The sequence below is a fragment of the Vipera berus genome (genome assembly GCF_964194415.1).
Source record: "Vipera berus genome assembly, chromosome: 3".
In the NCBI taxonomy this organism is placed as follows: Eukaryota; Metazoa; Chordata; class Lepidosauria; order Squamata; family Viperidae; genus Vipera; species Vipera berus.
In genome coordinates, this window is record NC_138204.1 from 46,796,091 (window position 1) to 46,812,701 (window position 16,611).

Genomic DNA, 16,611 nt, shown 5'->3' on the forward strand with positions numbered 1-16,611 from the left:
CGACTAGCACGCATGTGCGGGGGAACCTTTACCTTTATAGTACCATAGTTGTGCTCTTTGGAATGAATGAGATCTTACGTTAAATACAACACCCAGTCCCTGAGTCAAAGCATTTAATGAAACAGTCTCACAATATTGCAACTTTGTGCATGTACTCATAGTTTTAAGTAGTTGTACATATTGGGCATATGGATAATTATGCTGAATAATTGTAAGAAAACAGAAACACATTTGATTTACTTGACGCATCTTCTAAATACTGAAAATAGTATGTAGTCTGATCTTGCTCTGGACGAACTGACAATTTCTATTTTGCATACATGAATGTGTAATCATCCTTGCCTTGCTAAATGACAATTACTGATCCCTCTATTACCAAAGTAGATACTTTGAAGTTGGTTAATAAGTGAACCTCCACTTTAGCAGGAAGAATTTCTGTTCCTCGTTCTTGAATCCATGCCAGCAAAAAAGAAGAAAAGCATATGTTTATATTCCCTTGCAAAGAGCAACACTGCCTTGGAAAAGGCCTGTTCTAAGCTGCTTCTAAACCTGGATTCCAGAACTATCTTTACACTTAAATAGCTAAGGGCAAACACAGTTTGGAAATCAATTGAGATATTTTTCTCCGTAATGAAGACCCATTTTTTTCCTACATCCATTTCCAAGAATGTGACAGAAAGCAAGGCTCCTCAGCCCGGTCTGTGAGCCCCCAGATACTCCCCTGCCACCATGAGATCTTGACAAGCAAAACCAACCATTGCCCTACAAATGGGGGCCTTGTTGGGCAGCAGATATAGATATGCAGCAGATGATGAGCGATTTATTATTACAGTGTTTTATACTGCCAAGAAAAGTGAGGGATGCTTTTGAGACATGCATACTAAGCAACACCTTTGGGTTAGGTCAGTGGTGGCGAACCTATGACACACGTGCCACAGGCAGCACTCAGAGCCCTCTCTGTGGGCATGCTCACCATGCCCCAGAGATGGCAATTGTCCCTCTTCAAGCGGCCGCCTGCTAACTCGCCAACGTCCCATGTGGCCGGATGCATCCCAGGACGGCTGGTTTCCCTTCCCCCCACGGCCCGTCCCTCTTGGCCTCACATGCTCTCCTTTTCCTGGGCATGACCCACTGCGTTGTCTCCTCAGCTGTCAGCCGGCCATCCAGCTCAGAGGTGGCTTCTTTGAACTACTGGCAATGGGCTGCGGAGCCCCAGAGGGTGCTGGTTGAGGGGCCGGCAGGCTGCGGCTGCTGATGGACACTGTTGGCCCCCGTGCACACGCTGGCCTGTGTGTGCGGGGCCGATGGTGTCAGGCAGCAGTCGCCCCAGCCCTTGCCTTGCCCCATGGCAATGGTGTCCCCGCTCTGCCCTGCCTTGCCTCACCCTGCAGGACGAGCCTCCTGCCTACCGCCCCACCTGCCAGAGACCCCCTGGATCTCCTCCATCCCTGTACACCCACCACAGGCGTCCCTCTCCACGAGCAACATTGAGATGACCACGCCCACCTTGGCCACACCCACCCAATCTGCCATGACCACCACAGCCACACCCAGCCAGTGGGCCACACCCACCTGGCACCCGGTGATAAATAATTGGATTTTGGGTTGCAGTTTGGGCACTTGGTCTCTAAAAGGTTCATCATCACTGGCTTAGGTAATATGTACTTTGATTGGGGGTTGGATGGGCTTCCACCACAGAGAGCAATATACCTGGGCCTGCTGAAGCTCAAGATCCTGTCTCCCCCCCCCCCCCTTTTTTAATTTTTTTCTTCAACAAGTGGCATTAGTAATAAACAAGTGTAGCTAAAGGTCTCTGGGAAGCTTCCATTTCATTAAGTCCCTGGAGTCTGAGTAGCTATGTTGCTGCATTCAAAATGCCATTGAGGAAGGCAGATGCGGACTCAGGCCTTTGGGGAAAGCTCACTCGATTATGATAAGTGAAAATAAACCATGTCCTGGTGTCATGCAGAGAATTCTACTGGTTCTATTTTTTTTCTACCAGTTCTAATTCAATATGAAGAAGGGACATTTGCTTTCATTTCTTTTAGAACAAGAAAGAATGTTGATAACGTTCTTATGAGTAAAATAAAATATGCTACATGTATATATATATATGTATACACACACACATGTGTATGTGTGTGTGTGTGTGTGTGTGTGTGTGTGTGTGTATATATATATATATATATATATATATATATATATATATATATATATATATATATATATATATATATATATAAGGGACGCGGTGGCTCAGTGGGTTAGGACGCTGAGCTTGTCGATCAGAAGGTCGGCAGTTTGGCGGGTCGAATCCCGAGTGCCGCGTAGCAGAGTGAGCGCCTGTTACTGGTCCCAGCTTCTGCCAACCTAGCAGTTCGAAAGCACGTAAAAAATGCGAGTAGAAAAATAGGGACCACTACGGTGGGAAGGTAACAGCGTTCCGTGCGCCTTTGGCGTCTAGTCATGCCGGCCACATGACCACGGAGATGTCCTCGGACAAGCGCTGGCTCTTCGGCTTTGAAACGGAGATGAGCACCGGCCCCTAGAGTCAAAAACGACTAGCACGGATGTGCGGGGGAACCTTTACCTTTACCTTTATATATATATATACACAGTATATGTATGTATATAATATGTGTGTATACAGTATGTATGTGTGTATATATGTGTATGTGTATATATGTGTATGTATATATGTGTATATGTACATATATGTATATATTCATACGAAGGGACGCGGTGGCTCAGTGGGTTAGGACGCTGAGCTTGCCGATCAGAAGGTCGGCAGTTTGGCGGGTCGAATCCCGAGTGCCGCGTAGCAGAGTGAGCGCTTGTTACTCGTCCCAGCTTCTGCCAACCTAGCAGTTCGAAAGCACGTAAAAATGCAAGTAAAAAAATAGGGACCACTACGGTGGGAAGGTAACAGCGTTCCGTGCGCCTTTGGCATCTAGTCATGCCGGCCACATGACCACGGAGTTGTCCTCGGACAAGCGCTGGCTCTTCGACTTTGAAACGGAGATGAGCACCAGCCCCTAGAGTTGGAAACGACTTTACCTTTATATATACATACATGTATACATACATACATATATACATATATACATACATATATACACACATATATATACATATATACTTATACATACACACACATACATATATATATATATATATATATATATATATATATATATATATATATATATATATATATATATATATATATATATATATATATATATACACACACATACATACATACAAACATACACACACACACACACACTTCTTCCTAATATTATTCCCGCTCTAAGGCAGGGTCCACATAAAATAAACTTAGAAACAAGACTTTATCTGGGGGAAAAACTTATCTGGGGGAAAAAAACTTCTGAGAAGTTCCAAACCACATTAGAGCAGCATCAAGTATCAAGTTTATTGCTACAGCATCATTACCTGCTATAATTACCTGCTGTAATTTACTAAGCTAAAAAGATTCATCTATTCACAGAAACATAGAAAACTGATGGCAGAAAAAGACCCAGTGGTCCATCTGCTGTTTGAGTTTTTTGTTTGTTAGTTCGTTTTCCTATTAATTTAATTTATTTATTTTATTTTTTTATTTATCTATTTTATATTTTATTTTATTTTTGCCAGATGATAGACATGTATTTATCCCAAGCATGTTTAAACTCAGTTACTGATGTTTGACCCACTACCTCTGCTGGAAGTTGGTTCCAAGCTTGCACTACTCTTTCTGTGAAGTGATTCTTCACAGCACCTCTTTCTTGTCATTTTGAGGTTATTACCCCCATTTTATTTATTTATTTTATTTATTTAGTTATATTTATATACCGCCCTATTCCCTGAGGACTCAGGGCGGTTTACAGGGAATTAAAAATCCAAAATACAAAAATTAAGAACCAAATTAAAAAAAATATTAAATTAACCCTGTAGTCAGTTAAAAAGAACCCCAAATTAAAAATTCCTCCTCAGTCTGGGCCCGAGAGCTCGAAGAGCCAGGTCTTCAGGCCCCGGCAGAATGATCGAAGGTAGGGGGCAGTTCTCAGCTCCACCGGCAGCTGGTTCCAGAGGGCAGGCGCTCCCACCGAGAAGGCCCTATCCCTGGGTGTCACCCGCCGGCAGTCTCTTACCGGCGGGACCCTGAGCAGACCCTCCCTGTGGGAGCGCACTGGGCGAAGGGCATTTGATGCCGGCAGCAGGTGTTCCCTCAGATATCCCGGACCCAGGCCATGTAGGGCTTTATAGGTGATAACCAGCACCTTGAATTTCACCCGGAGGGCAACCGGAAGCCAATGCAGCTCACGGAGTAGAGGTGTTACATGGGAGTATCGGGAAACCCCCATTACAACTCGCGCGGCCGCATTCTGCACCAGTTGAAGCCTCCGAGTGGTCTTCAAGGGCAGCCCCATGTAGAGAGCGTTACAGTAGTCCAAACGGGAGGTCACAAGCACATGAGTAACTGTGCGTAGGGCGTCTCGGTCCAGATAGGGACGCAACTGGCGCACCAGGCGAACCTGGGCAAAAGCCCCCCTGGTCACGGCTCCTATATGGTCTTCGAAATTGAGCCGTGAATCCAGGAGGACGCCCAAGTTGCGAGCCCTATCGACGGGGGGTAACACCTCACCCCCCATCATTAAGGATGGAATAAGTTGGTTAACCCGAGATGCCGATATGCACAGCCACTCAGTCTTGGTGGGATTGAGACGAAGCCTGTTTCTCCCCATCCAGACCTGGACCGCCTCCAGGCACCGGGACATCACGGAGAGGGCATCACTGGGTTGGTTCGGGGTGGAAAGAAAAAGTTGGGTATCATCAGCGTACTGATGATACCCCACCCCAAAACCACGAATGATCTCGCCCAGCGGCTTCATATAGATGTTGAACAGGAGAGGCGAGAGAACCGACCCCTGAGGGACTCCACAAATGAGAGACCTCGGGGCAGATCTCTGCCCTCCTGTCAACACCGACTGCGAGCGGCCCTGGAGGTAAGAGGAGAACCACCGTAAAACCACCATGTTCTTGCTATTTGCTTAATACTGAAAATAGTGCCTTCTAGAACCTTACACACACCTTTAATATATTTAAAGGTTTCAATCATGTCCCCCTCCCTGTCCCTTCTGTTCTCCACACTGTACATCTTCAGTTCCTCCAATCTCTCCTGATACATTTCGTCCCACAGACCTTGCACCAGAGTCTGGAGATGAGCGACATTTTTGTTGTTTGCCTTTGGACTCAATCTTATAAAAAAAAAAAAATTAAGTGAGGTCTCCAGAACTGTATTCCAAATGGGGTCTGACTAAAGCCCAATGTAATGGGATCAGGGACCGCCTCTTTCCTGCTGGCGATCCCTCTAGTGACAATCCCAGAATTTTGTTTGTCTTCACAGTTGCCTTGCACACTGTTTACTCATTTTGCAGTTATCTGCTGTGAGCACCCCTAAATCCTTTTCTTCTGTTGTTTGGTCTAATATTGTACCCCAAATACTGTACACTGCCAGTGGGTTCAATTATTGGTTTAGGAAGTACATTTTTGAAGGAATATTTTGCTAGATGGCTAATAGAAAAAGCACTCATCACTGCAAAGGCTACAGCAGATGGAAAAGGAGGAGGGGACTATGATCACTGTTATTGACTGGGGAGAAATGATAAACCCAACCCCCTGTTTGGTGTGATTCTGAAAGGATGCAGGATTGTTGGTTATGATTCTCTACCCAATTTGGCTGGGTGCCCTCAGCAAGCAGGTTCTCAGCAAGCCTGGGGAGTCTGGCAGAAGGATCATTACAAATTTATAAATTGTCAAGTATAATCAAATGGAAAAAAGCAGTGGGAAAATAAATGGGAAAGGTCATCTATGAAGAGCCAGGGGAAAAATACTAATGCTATGAGTTCTCTAGGATACAGTAGTTTGTTTATATATGCATGCACACCTTTGGCTTCTGCACCAATGACATCTGTTGTGGATTAGGTGTTCTCCTTACAATCATTCATGCCTTGGTTACCACATGAAGCAGTCCATGAAGACACTCCCTCCCCAAACTGAGGCTGTTACAAAATGCTGTGCTGTGGGCAATTATGGGCACTCCTTTAAGTGTACAGGTTACACCTGTGCTCCACAAGCTTCCACTAGGTCTAGGTAGGGAACCTTGGCTCTTTTATGACTTGTGGACTTCAATACCCAGAATTCCTCAACGAGCAATGCTGACTCAGGAATTCTGGGAGTTGAAGTCCACAAGTCATAAAAGAGCCAAGGTTCCCCATCCCTGCACCAGGTTGTGCTTCCAGATTCAAATCAAGGTGCTGGTGGTCACCTGCAAAGCCCTTTATGGCATTAGGTGGGAATTATTTGTGGGATTGCCTTGCCTTGCCCCAATTGTATCCACCCATCTCATCAGATTCAGCATGAGAAGCATACTACAAGCCCTGTCCATTGAAGAATCATCTAGCACAGGGGTAGGCAACCTCGGTTCTTTTATGACTTGTGGACTTCAATACCCAGAATTCCTGAACCAGCAATGCTGACTCAGGAATTCTGGGAGTTGAAGTCCATGAGTGATAAAAGAGCCGAGGTTGCCTACCCCTATTCTAGCAGGACCAGGAAGAGACCCTTTTCTGTCATGACACCCAGGTAACATCATTCCTTCAGAAATCAGATTGGTCTTGATCATGTTGGCCTTTTGTAAGTCCCTGAAGACATGACTGTATACCTAGGAAGCCAGCGTGTTGCTTGTGTTAACCCACCTCCAATGTTTTTGTCTGTAGATCAAGCCTTATACCAAAGATTTGTTCTTCTACCCATTGATTTGCCCTATTTTTGCAGAATTGGAATAAAGAGTTTAGTTTGGGGAGGGTGAATTGAGGTGCTTAAAAGAAAGAAGATGAGAAAAATATGGAGGCCCACCCACAATAACCCCTCATTCTGTCTCAGTGACATGCTATGATTTGTTGTGCACATGGTTATTGCAATCATTGACATTATTCACAGGCTCCTAGCATTGGGAATAGTAATATAGTCAAGATATTGAAGGCTTATATAAATTGAAGACTATAAAGTAACCTTTGGCCTCTTTTAGCAGCTCATCTCAAAAGATCATCTGTCCCATTTTACAGCTGAGCAAACTGAAAGCATTTTTCTCCAGTGGTCAGACAAAATAAAGATCCTAAGCATCCAGATTTCTTGCAGCATTCAGGAGTCTTACTTCATGCTCATCTAAGCAAAATGCCCAATAAGACTAGCACCTCTAGTTGATGATCGCAATATTTTATTACTTGTATTATATTTTATTTTAGTTCTTCCATTTTTAATGGTATATATAAATTCAGTAAACAAGAAATATAACAATAGACAAAATAAGCCTGGGTAGTGAATGAATGAATATACTTGGTAGGATGCCCTGCTGAACTCAGTGGAGCAACCTTTGGAGTAAACTTAGACTTGTATCAAGTCTCTTAGAGGAATAAGGAATTTCTCCTTTCTAGAAGTTGCCCTACTACATCCCATCGTCCCTCACCATCATTGATGCTAACCGAGACTCCTGGGAAAAAGTTATTCAATATATGGAAAACCACTGACTCCTCATTCATATTTTAGCAGATGGGATTTTGACACTTGCTTCAGGGCAAAGAGATGTTGCCATTCTTTATGAAACATTGTCTTTGTTCATAATGCTTTAAAGCAGAGGTCCCCAACCTTTGTGGCACCAGGGACCGGTTCGGTGGAGAAAGATTTTTATGCAGACTGGAGAGTGTGTGGTTTTGTGTGCTGCCTGCATCCACGGATGGGGCTTTGGTTGTTTCTGCGGACCAGTTGCTGGTATGCCATGGACCGGTACTGGTCCATATACTGGGGGTTAGGGACCCCTGCTTTAAAGAGTATTAAGAGATAAGTCTCTTCCCAAAAGAACTTACAATAGAAAAACATGGGAGAAGAAACAGGAACATGAGGGAGAGAGAGGCAGAGATAAATAAGATTAGTACAGCTTGCTTTAATTGCATGTCTTTATGTATAATTACAGACCAAGTTATAATAGGACCTGGGAAACAATGTTATATGAGCAAAAGGAGTAGAACTAGTAAGAGAAGAACAAGAGTTTTTACATTGATGTTCATGAAATGCACCTCTTATTTGGCATTTATATATAAAAAAGTCAGATGTTGAGACTGGATTTGAATTTTAGCCACCTATCAAGTCTTTGCTCAAGATTGCATCCAAGACACTTATTACTATTAGTACTATCTTTGCTTTCTTTTGCCACAATTATTCTGTTTGTAGGTCTTTATATTTTGTGATTTTCTCCAATTCTTTCTCTTCTGTTCTGCTGTCTCCAAGTACTATCACATCTGCTATTCAGACTTTTTGTTTTTGTTATTGATAATTGTTAAGTCTGTTAAGTTGTGTAACAGATGCGTGTTTGTTTGAATGTTACTGGTAGGTGCTTGTCTGTTTGAAATTATTATTTTATGAGGCGCAGAGTATTCAGCAGCAGACAAAATATATAAGGAAGTCATACACCAATATTGAGTGAGAAACTGAGTGACTTTCAGGAAAGAAATAATGAACCAAAGATGGCTCTATTGAGAGCAGAGCCGGTGACCATGGTGGAACGAAGAGCAGTGAATGGACCAACTCTTTGTAAATTCCTCTCTAGACAAGGATAGGAATGGCATCACTAACAAGTGCTACAGTCAGCTGCTCCTCATAAAGACACTGCCAAACAGCAGTCTCCAGCAGATTTAGACTTCTGGGAGAGAAGGGAATATCATTGTAGTCCTAACTGCAGTGTAGCACCTTTCTAAAGGATACGAGGTTCACATGCTTACTTTTCTAATCACTTTTGAAAATTGCTTCTTGACTGTTTTTTCGACTATTATGAACCTTCAGAATGGCAAAGTTTAATACAGTGAAGGAGTTTCCTTCAGTCTTCAGCAAAGAAAAGTTTTAAATCTTAAGAATTTTTAAAAAAATTCTGGGGAGTGGGGAGTAAACAACAAAAGATGGTTAGAACATTGAGTTTAGAAAGTTATAAACAAACTAAGAGTCCAGGTCGATTTAAATTAAGATTTTGAAATTATAAGAATCCTTCCCATGGGAAAATGTTGTTTTGAATTCATAAAAAAAAATAGGATGAAACTTCAAAGGTTGGCCACTAGAAGGAACTAAATATTACAACTGAAGGAAAAGAACAGTTAAATTAGGCTTACTAATTTACAGTAGAATGGAGCAAAATACTTTAACATTGGATTTTATATGTGAACAATGGACCCAAAAGTTAATTTTAAGAGTATCTGCCATTATATGATAGATTGTGTTTAAAAGATGTTATGTCAAAAAACAAGTTTTACTGGACAAAATTGAAAGTACCTGAAAGTAGATTTTAAAATGGCCAAGTTTGATCTGAAAGTGGATTTTAAAATGACAAGTTAAAAAATGATGTAGAAAAAGATGCTACATTGAATATACAAATGAGTTTGAAGCTGTTGTCGTAACAATTAAAAGGGGTATACAAATAACAAACCAAAAAATAACAGCTTTCTTATACTGAATTTACAAAAAAAAAGTTGTTAAAAGAAGTTTGTGAGAAGGGACAAAGAAAAATAAAAAGAAGCCAAGTTCTAAAGTATTCTTTGAAAGGACTAAAGATTAAGATTGTTAAAAGTAAAAGAAAGGAATATAAAGTTGGTTTATGTTATGTTATCTCTGATAATCCTTAATGGACTTTTGCTGATCAAGACTGAACAATGAGATTTTTAGATTTTGTTTATGATAAGATATGAGATATTGGGGAGGGGAAAGGAGATAATTTCACACTGATGCTCCGTTTCTTGGAGTTCAAAAAAATTAATTCTTCCCAACATTACTAGACCCTTCTCTTCTCTCAGACCCTGTTCATTTCTGAAGTGTGTGTGTGTGTGTGTGTGTGTGTGTGTTTGTAGCTTTTCTAGAAATAGGTTTCATGGGTTTTGTCGGAAAGGGTCTGTGAAATGACTTGTAGCATGGATTTATTTCCTGCTTTACCCTGGGTGTGCATGCTTATGCCCTTGAACTACTGTTTGATGTGAAGTTCCTTGGGCTGGATGTAGAAGTTCTACTAAAAAAAGCCATCCAGGTTGTACAACACTTGAAGCCTAACCCATAAGAGAAATACCTGAGGATGTAACACTGCCATAGTTAAAGTGGCACTCTGAAACACGAGAACATGACAATATTAGTTGCTTGCTGAATTAGACTACCAACTGTTTAGTTGAGCATTTGTTATTATGCAATGGCAAACTCACAAATGCAGGTAGAGTGGCAATAATCTCGTTTTGTTTTCAAGCAGCTGTTTTTAAAGTCTGCTGCTGGTGAACAGGAGGTGAAAAACAATCATCAAGATTACTAGCTATAGATTGTTCAATCCTCCATGAACTTGTATAATCCCCCCTTTAAAAATCTGAAAGGGTGGGGGCGAGGGTGAACTACATCAGATGACAGCAAATTTCAGTTTAACTATGTGTTGTGTATTTCTTTTTATTGGCCCTCAATCTCCTCAAATTTAGCTTAATTGTCATTTATGCATTTAAGAGAGAAAGAAAATCTTATAAAAATGTATTCACATTTTTTATGTTGGGCAAAAGTGTCTACTTTCCCACCAGTTTGGATAGGATGGGCACTCTCCAGGCGCCTTCCCCTAAATGCTGGCATCTATTGGGACTTACTAGTAGGAAGTGTTCCTTTTTCCATAGCAGCCCCTCTCCTGTGGAATGCCCTTTCCCGTGAAAACAGGCAGGTCTTACCTCTTAGCCAGGGCTTTTTTTCTCATAGAACGCTCAGAACGGAGTTCCGGCACCTTTTTTGGATGGAACCTTGTAGGGTAGGCAAGGCGGGTTATATGATGTGTGTGAGTTCCGGCACCTTTTTCTTTTACAAAAAAAGCACTGCTCTTAGCCATCTGGAAGTCTGTAAAGTGCCAACTCTTCCCCCAAAGCATTAGGTAAAATGAGGTTAGGGTCAGTCTGATATTGTTGGATGCATCGGGAAAGGATGGTTTAGGTGCCAGGTTTAAATTTTATTTAAGATTTCTGTCTTAAGATAGACAGCCATATAAGTCTTTTCAATCAATCAATCAATCAATCTCTTTTTATCTGCTTTCATCCCTACTTAAACAATGCTGCTATTGTTTCTGGGGCTGGGGCTGGGGCTGTAATCCAGCAGTTCTCAGCTAGGGTCCATATGGTCTTCTGAGGGCCCTAGGGTGTTTCAAGAGAGCCCACAGGTTAAAAAAAACTATAATAGGCCATGGCATGTACTGAGGGAGCCATAGAAAAGTGTATTATAGACTCTTATTGATATAGGAACATGCACCAGTTAGTGACTTATGTCCATATCCAGTAATGGGGACTGGACGGGGGGGGGAACCATAATAAAAAAAAGAAAGGTCAGAAAGAATGTATTAGGCAAAAAAGCTTGAGAACCACTGGTCCAGCCCCCTAACTATTTGGGTTGCCTCTTTTTGCCATTTTTCTTATTCTACCTGGATCCAGGAAGATTGTTGTAAGATTTATTAATTAACTTGTTACATTTTCAATTCCTAATGATCCCAAGGATGGAATTTACCATTTTTAAAGCAACCACAGGCTGAGCTGATATTTCCACTAAGCTGCCCCCCCATGAGATCTTTTCAATCTCAGCTCCCAGCAATAAACAAATGAACTTTGCATTTTGTGTGCCAAGTTTTTATCACTTATCCATCATGATCTTCCCAATTTCTTTGGATATCTTCCCAGTTTCTTTTTGTGAGCAGTTTGGTATCAAGATCATACTGGGCCAACTGACTATTTATCCCTAGCGTTAACTTCCTTCACTGGGCCCAGACCCAGTCTAGTCTGATTATTCCTTCAATCCAAGAACTCTCCATTTATTCTTATTCTCTGGGCCAGCGTTTCTGAACCTTGACTACTTTAAGATACAGTATATGGTATCAATTCCCAGAATTCCTAAGCTAGAATATCTTAAAGTTGCCAAGGTTGAGAAACACTGGTCTGGGCAAATCCTGTGGACTCAGAAACACATGGAAGTCTAGCAGCTTGTTTTATAAGCAAGAGAAAAAGGAGAAATCCATCTGTTCAGGCAACCAGCCAAATTAGGGACAGTTGTCTTTTTTTAAGCCCTCTGTTTGCTTCTGAGAATTAGTCCAAGCAGTACAGCCAGCTTCCTCACTGGAGACATCTCCATTGATCTGGGACCCAGGGCCATTCAGCTCTCTTTATGGTTATTTTCAAAGTTTGAACATAAAATGCATTGGATCTGCATTTTCGCAATACAGTGCAAAAGAATTCTCCTTATCCTAATTCAGAGATGCATCTGTAAATTAGAAGAGGCATATAAATTCCCATTAAGAGCGACTACAGGTCTGAATTTGGTGATTTTTTAAAATCGTGTTTCTCAGTGCAGAATGATTGCCCAGGTGCTTTACATTAAAAATAAGCCAAGTGCAGTGATTGCTTATACTCCTTTCAACTTTGCTGTTGTATATTCTGCTGTCTATATACATTAGAAATTTTAGAAAAATAGAATCCAAATCAAATATTATAATATTATTATTATTATTATTATTATTATTATTAATAATAATAATAATAATAATAATAATAATAATAATAATAATAATAATAATAATAATAATAAGTTGGAAGGGACCTTGGAGGTCATCTAGTCCAATCCCCTGGTCAGGCAGGAAACCCTATACCATTTCAGACAAATGGCTGGCCAGTCTCTTCTTAAAAACTTCCATTGTTGGAGCATTCACCACTTCTGGAGGCAGGTTGTTCCACTGGTTAATTGTTCTAACTGTCAGGAAGTTTCTCCTTAGTTCTAGGTTGCTTCTCTCCTTGACTAGTTTCCATCCATTGCTTCTTGTCCTGCTTTCAGGTGCTTTGGAGAATAGCTTGACTCCCTCTTCTCTGTGGCAGCCCCTGAGATATTGGAACACTGCTATCATGTCACCCCTCACCCTTCTCTTCATTAAACTACACATATCCAATTCCAGCAACCGTTCCCTATATGTTTTAGCCTCCAGTCCCCCAATCATCTTTGTTGCTCTTCTCTGTACTCTTTCTAGAGTCTCGACATCTTTTTTACATCGTGGTGACCAAAACTGGATGCAGTATTCCAGGTGTGGCCTTACCAAGGCATTGTAGAGTGGTATTAGTACTTGCACTGTGTTGGCTTTCTTGGCAGCTGCAGCACACTGCTGGCTCATATTTAAGTGATTGTCCAGTAGGACTCTGAGATCTCTCTCACAGTTACTACTATTGAGCAAGGTACCACCTATATTATACCTGTGCATTTGATATTTCCTGCCTAAACGTAGAACCTTACTTTTTTCACCATTGAATTTCATTTTGTTAGATAGTGCCCAGCATTCGAGTTTGTCCAGATCCTCCTGGACCTATCTTCTGGAGTATTGGCTATTCCTGCCAGCTTGGTGTCGTCTGCAAATTTGATGAGTTCCCCATTTATCCCCTCATCCAAATCATTGATGAAGATGTTGAAGAGCACTGGGCCCAGAACAGAGCCCTGGGGCACCCCACTACACACTTCCTTCCATGTAGATGCAGTTCCATTGAGGACCACACGCTGAGTACGGCCTGTCAGCCAGCTACGAATCCATCTGGTGGTGATGCTATCTAACCCACATTTTTCTATCTTACCAAGTAGTAGGTTGTGATCTATTGTATCAAATGCCTTACTGAAGTCCAAGTAAATTATATCTACAGCATTCCTCTGGTCCACTAGTTTTGTCACTTGGTCAAAGAATGCAATAAGATTTGTCTGGCATGATCTGTTTTTGACAAACCCATGTTGGCTTTTAGTGATAACTTTGTTCGCATCAAGGTGTTCGCTGATTTGTTGTTTGATTATCTTTTCCAGAATCTTCCCAGGTATTGAGGTCAGGCTGATAGGTCTGTAGTTTCCTGGATCTATTTTTCCCCCTTTTTTGAATATGGAAACTACATCAGCTCTCTTCTATTCCTCTGGTAGTTCCCCAGTGCTCCAGGATCTTTGAAAAATATAGTTCAGTGGTTCTGAGATCACATCTGCCAGTTCCTTGAGAACCTTGGGGTGTAATCCATCTGGTCCTGGTGATTTGAACTTGTCTAGGCTGGACAGGTGCTCACTTACCATTTTCTTGCCTATCTTAACTTGTGTTTCTATTCTGTTTTTTATGGCACTGGTTTGGTAGGTTGGACTGTTTTTTCCCTTTGTGTAAAGACAGATGCAAAAATGAGTTAAATAGTTCTGCTTTCTCCCTGTTGCTTGTCACCTTCTTGCCACTTTCCCCCATTAATGGACCAATCATTTCCTTAACTTTTTTCTTGTTTCCTATATGTTGAAAGAAGCTTTTTTTGTTATTTTTGACTTTGGTCGCAAGCCTTACTTCCTTTTGAGCCTTAGCTTCCCTCACTTCATCTTTGCAGGCATGGGCTGTTTGCTGATATTCTGCCTTAGTTATGTGCCCCTCTTTCCACTTTTTATACTTGTCCTTTTTATCTTTCAGTTTATCAGAGAGTTCTTTATGCAGCCATGCTGGTTTCTTTTGAAAGCTGTTATTTTTCTTCTTTGTTGGTATTGTGCTAGACTGGGCCTTTATTATCTCACTTTTCAAAATTTCCCAAGCTTCTTGAGTTGTTTTCCCCTTTAGGATTCTCATCCATGGAATTCTTCCCAAGGTCTCTCTAAGTTTATTGAAATTAGCTCTTTTAAAGTCCAAGACTCTAGTTTGGCTGTATTCTATTGCTTGTGCTTCCATAATGTTGAATTCCAATATTGCATGATCACTTCCTCCCAAGGTTCCTGTGGCTTCGACACTTTCTATCATTTCATCTCTGTTAGTGAGAATTAAATCCAATATGGCTAATCCCCTAGTTCCCTTCTCTACTTTTTGGGAGAGAAAGTTGTCTGCTAGGTTTGTCAGGAACCTGTTAGATCTTCCACTTGGTGCAGAATTTGTCTCTCAGTTGATATCAGGGTAATTAAAGTCCCCCATTACTATTGTGATGCGCTTCCTACATACCTTAGTTAATTGACTAGCAAAAAGTTCATCTATTTCCTCTGCTTGGTTGGGCGGCCTATAGCATACACCTATGGCAATGTCATTTTTCCCCCAAATACATTCAAGTTTACAAAGTTCAAGTTGACCCAAATACATTCAAGTTTACAGTTTTCATCATTGTTGTGCTCTATTTCTGTAGAGATAAAAGTTATTTCTTATATAGAGCAACTCCACCTCCTCTTTTGTTTAGTCTGTTTCTTTCAAATAATTTAATCCCTCTAGCTGTGTGTTCCATTTGTGGGTTTCGTCCCACCATGTTTCCGTAATGGCAACAATATCATATCCGCCCTCATTTACCTGAATTTCTAGTTCACCCTGCTTACTGTTCATACTCTGCGCATTGGTGTATAGACATTTGAGTCTTTTTAAATATATTTGGGGAACATGAGTTTGGGAGGCAGTTCTCAGTGAAAGATAATCCACAGAGTATTTTTGTTTATCACTGCTAAGAAATGTATTTATATGGTTGATGCTATTACAAAGATGCGTACATATTCTTCCTTTTGCGATCTTCCCCTAAAATAAGGATTTCTCACTGTCAAGCAGCTTGATGCATTTTATACATTATGTCTGGTGTGAGCAGTTTTGCTCAAGGAAACCTGTTGGGATAATCCATTCAGCACCATAGTGCAGGTGAGCAGGAAAATAACAACTTGTTTTGAAAATCCACATTTCCCTTTCTAGCCCATGAAGTTAACTCTGCTAAAATGTATGCAGCCTTGGTACATTCTAACTAAAGAATCCTGGATGACTCATCATTTTGAGTTTGATTTTTTATTTTTGAGTGCCATGCAATTAAAATATCATAATTCAACTTGCATCATCTGTGACATTATCAAAGGACAAGAATTAATGACAGTAATATTAACCCATCCTTTCATTCAGCTTGTACCATAGCACTGTTAAATTAGCTGGCTTCGGTATACCATATTTTCCTTTTTCCTCCCCTTATGTGCTGCTTTGCTGATTTTCATACAAATATAAAATATAGATGCTTATTTTCAATAAAATCTCTTTTTTATTCAAGTTTCAGCTTACAAGAGCTAAGTCCCTGGTTAAATTCCCAAGTCCAATTTATTTATTGCATATGTAACTCATATTTTCTCCAATGAACTGAAGGTTGCATTCATATTCTCCTCCCTCCTTTCATTTACCCTTGAAATAGTCTTGTGAAGTTTATTAAGCTAAGACAGTGAGTGACAGCTGGCTCAAGGATGCCCAGTGAATTGCCTGTAATTGATTAGGAACATCAATTTAACCTTGGCTTAAGTGTCATTTCAAACCAGGGATGGGAAATCTGTAGTTTTCCAGGTGCTGTTGAACTACAGCTGCTTAGGAGCCCAACCTAGCCCAGAGGGCTACAGTCTCCCTACTTCATTATATTAAGCTGCCTTCCCAGAGTATATCTTCAAAAGATAAACAGATGAACACCATCCCTTTATGGTCCCAAAGTGTTCATTGCCATGATCTCTACCTTTGATCATCTTCCCAATGCTGTT

General features: G+C 41.1%; 1 protein-coding gene across 2 annotated transcripts in view; it reads left to right on the forward strand.

Annotated features, from left to right (window-relative positions):
• The window catches only part of ETNK2 (ethanolamine kinase 2), a 35,747-nt gene that overhangs the window by 1,828 nt on the left and 17,308 nt on the right, over nucleotides 1-16,611 (forward strand). The gene's annotated exons all lie outside the window — the stretch shown is intronic.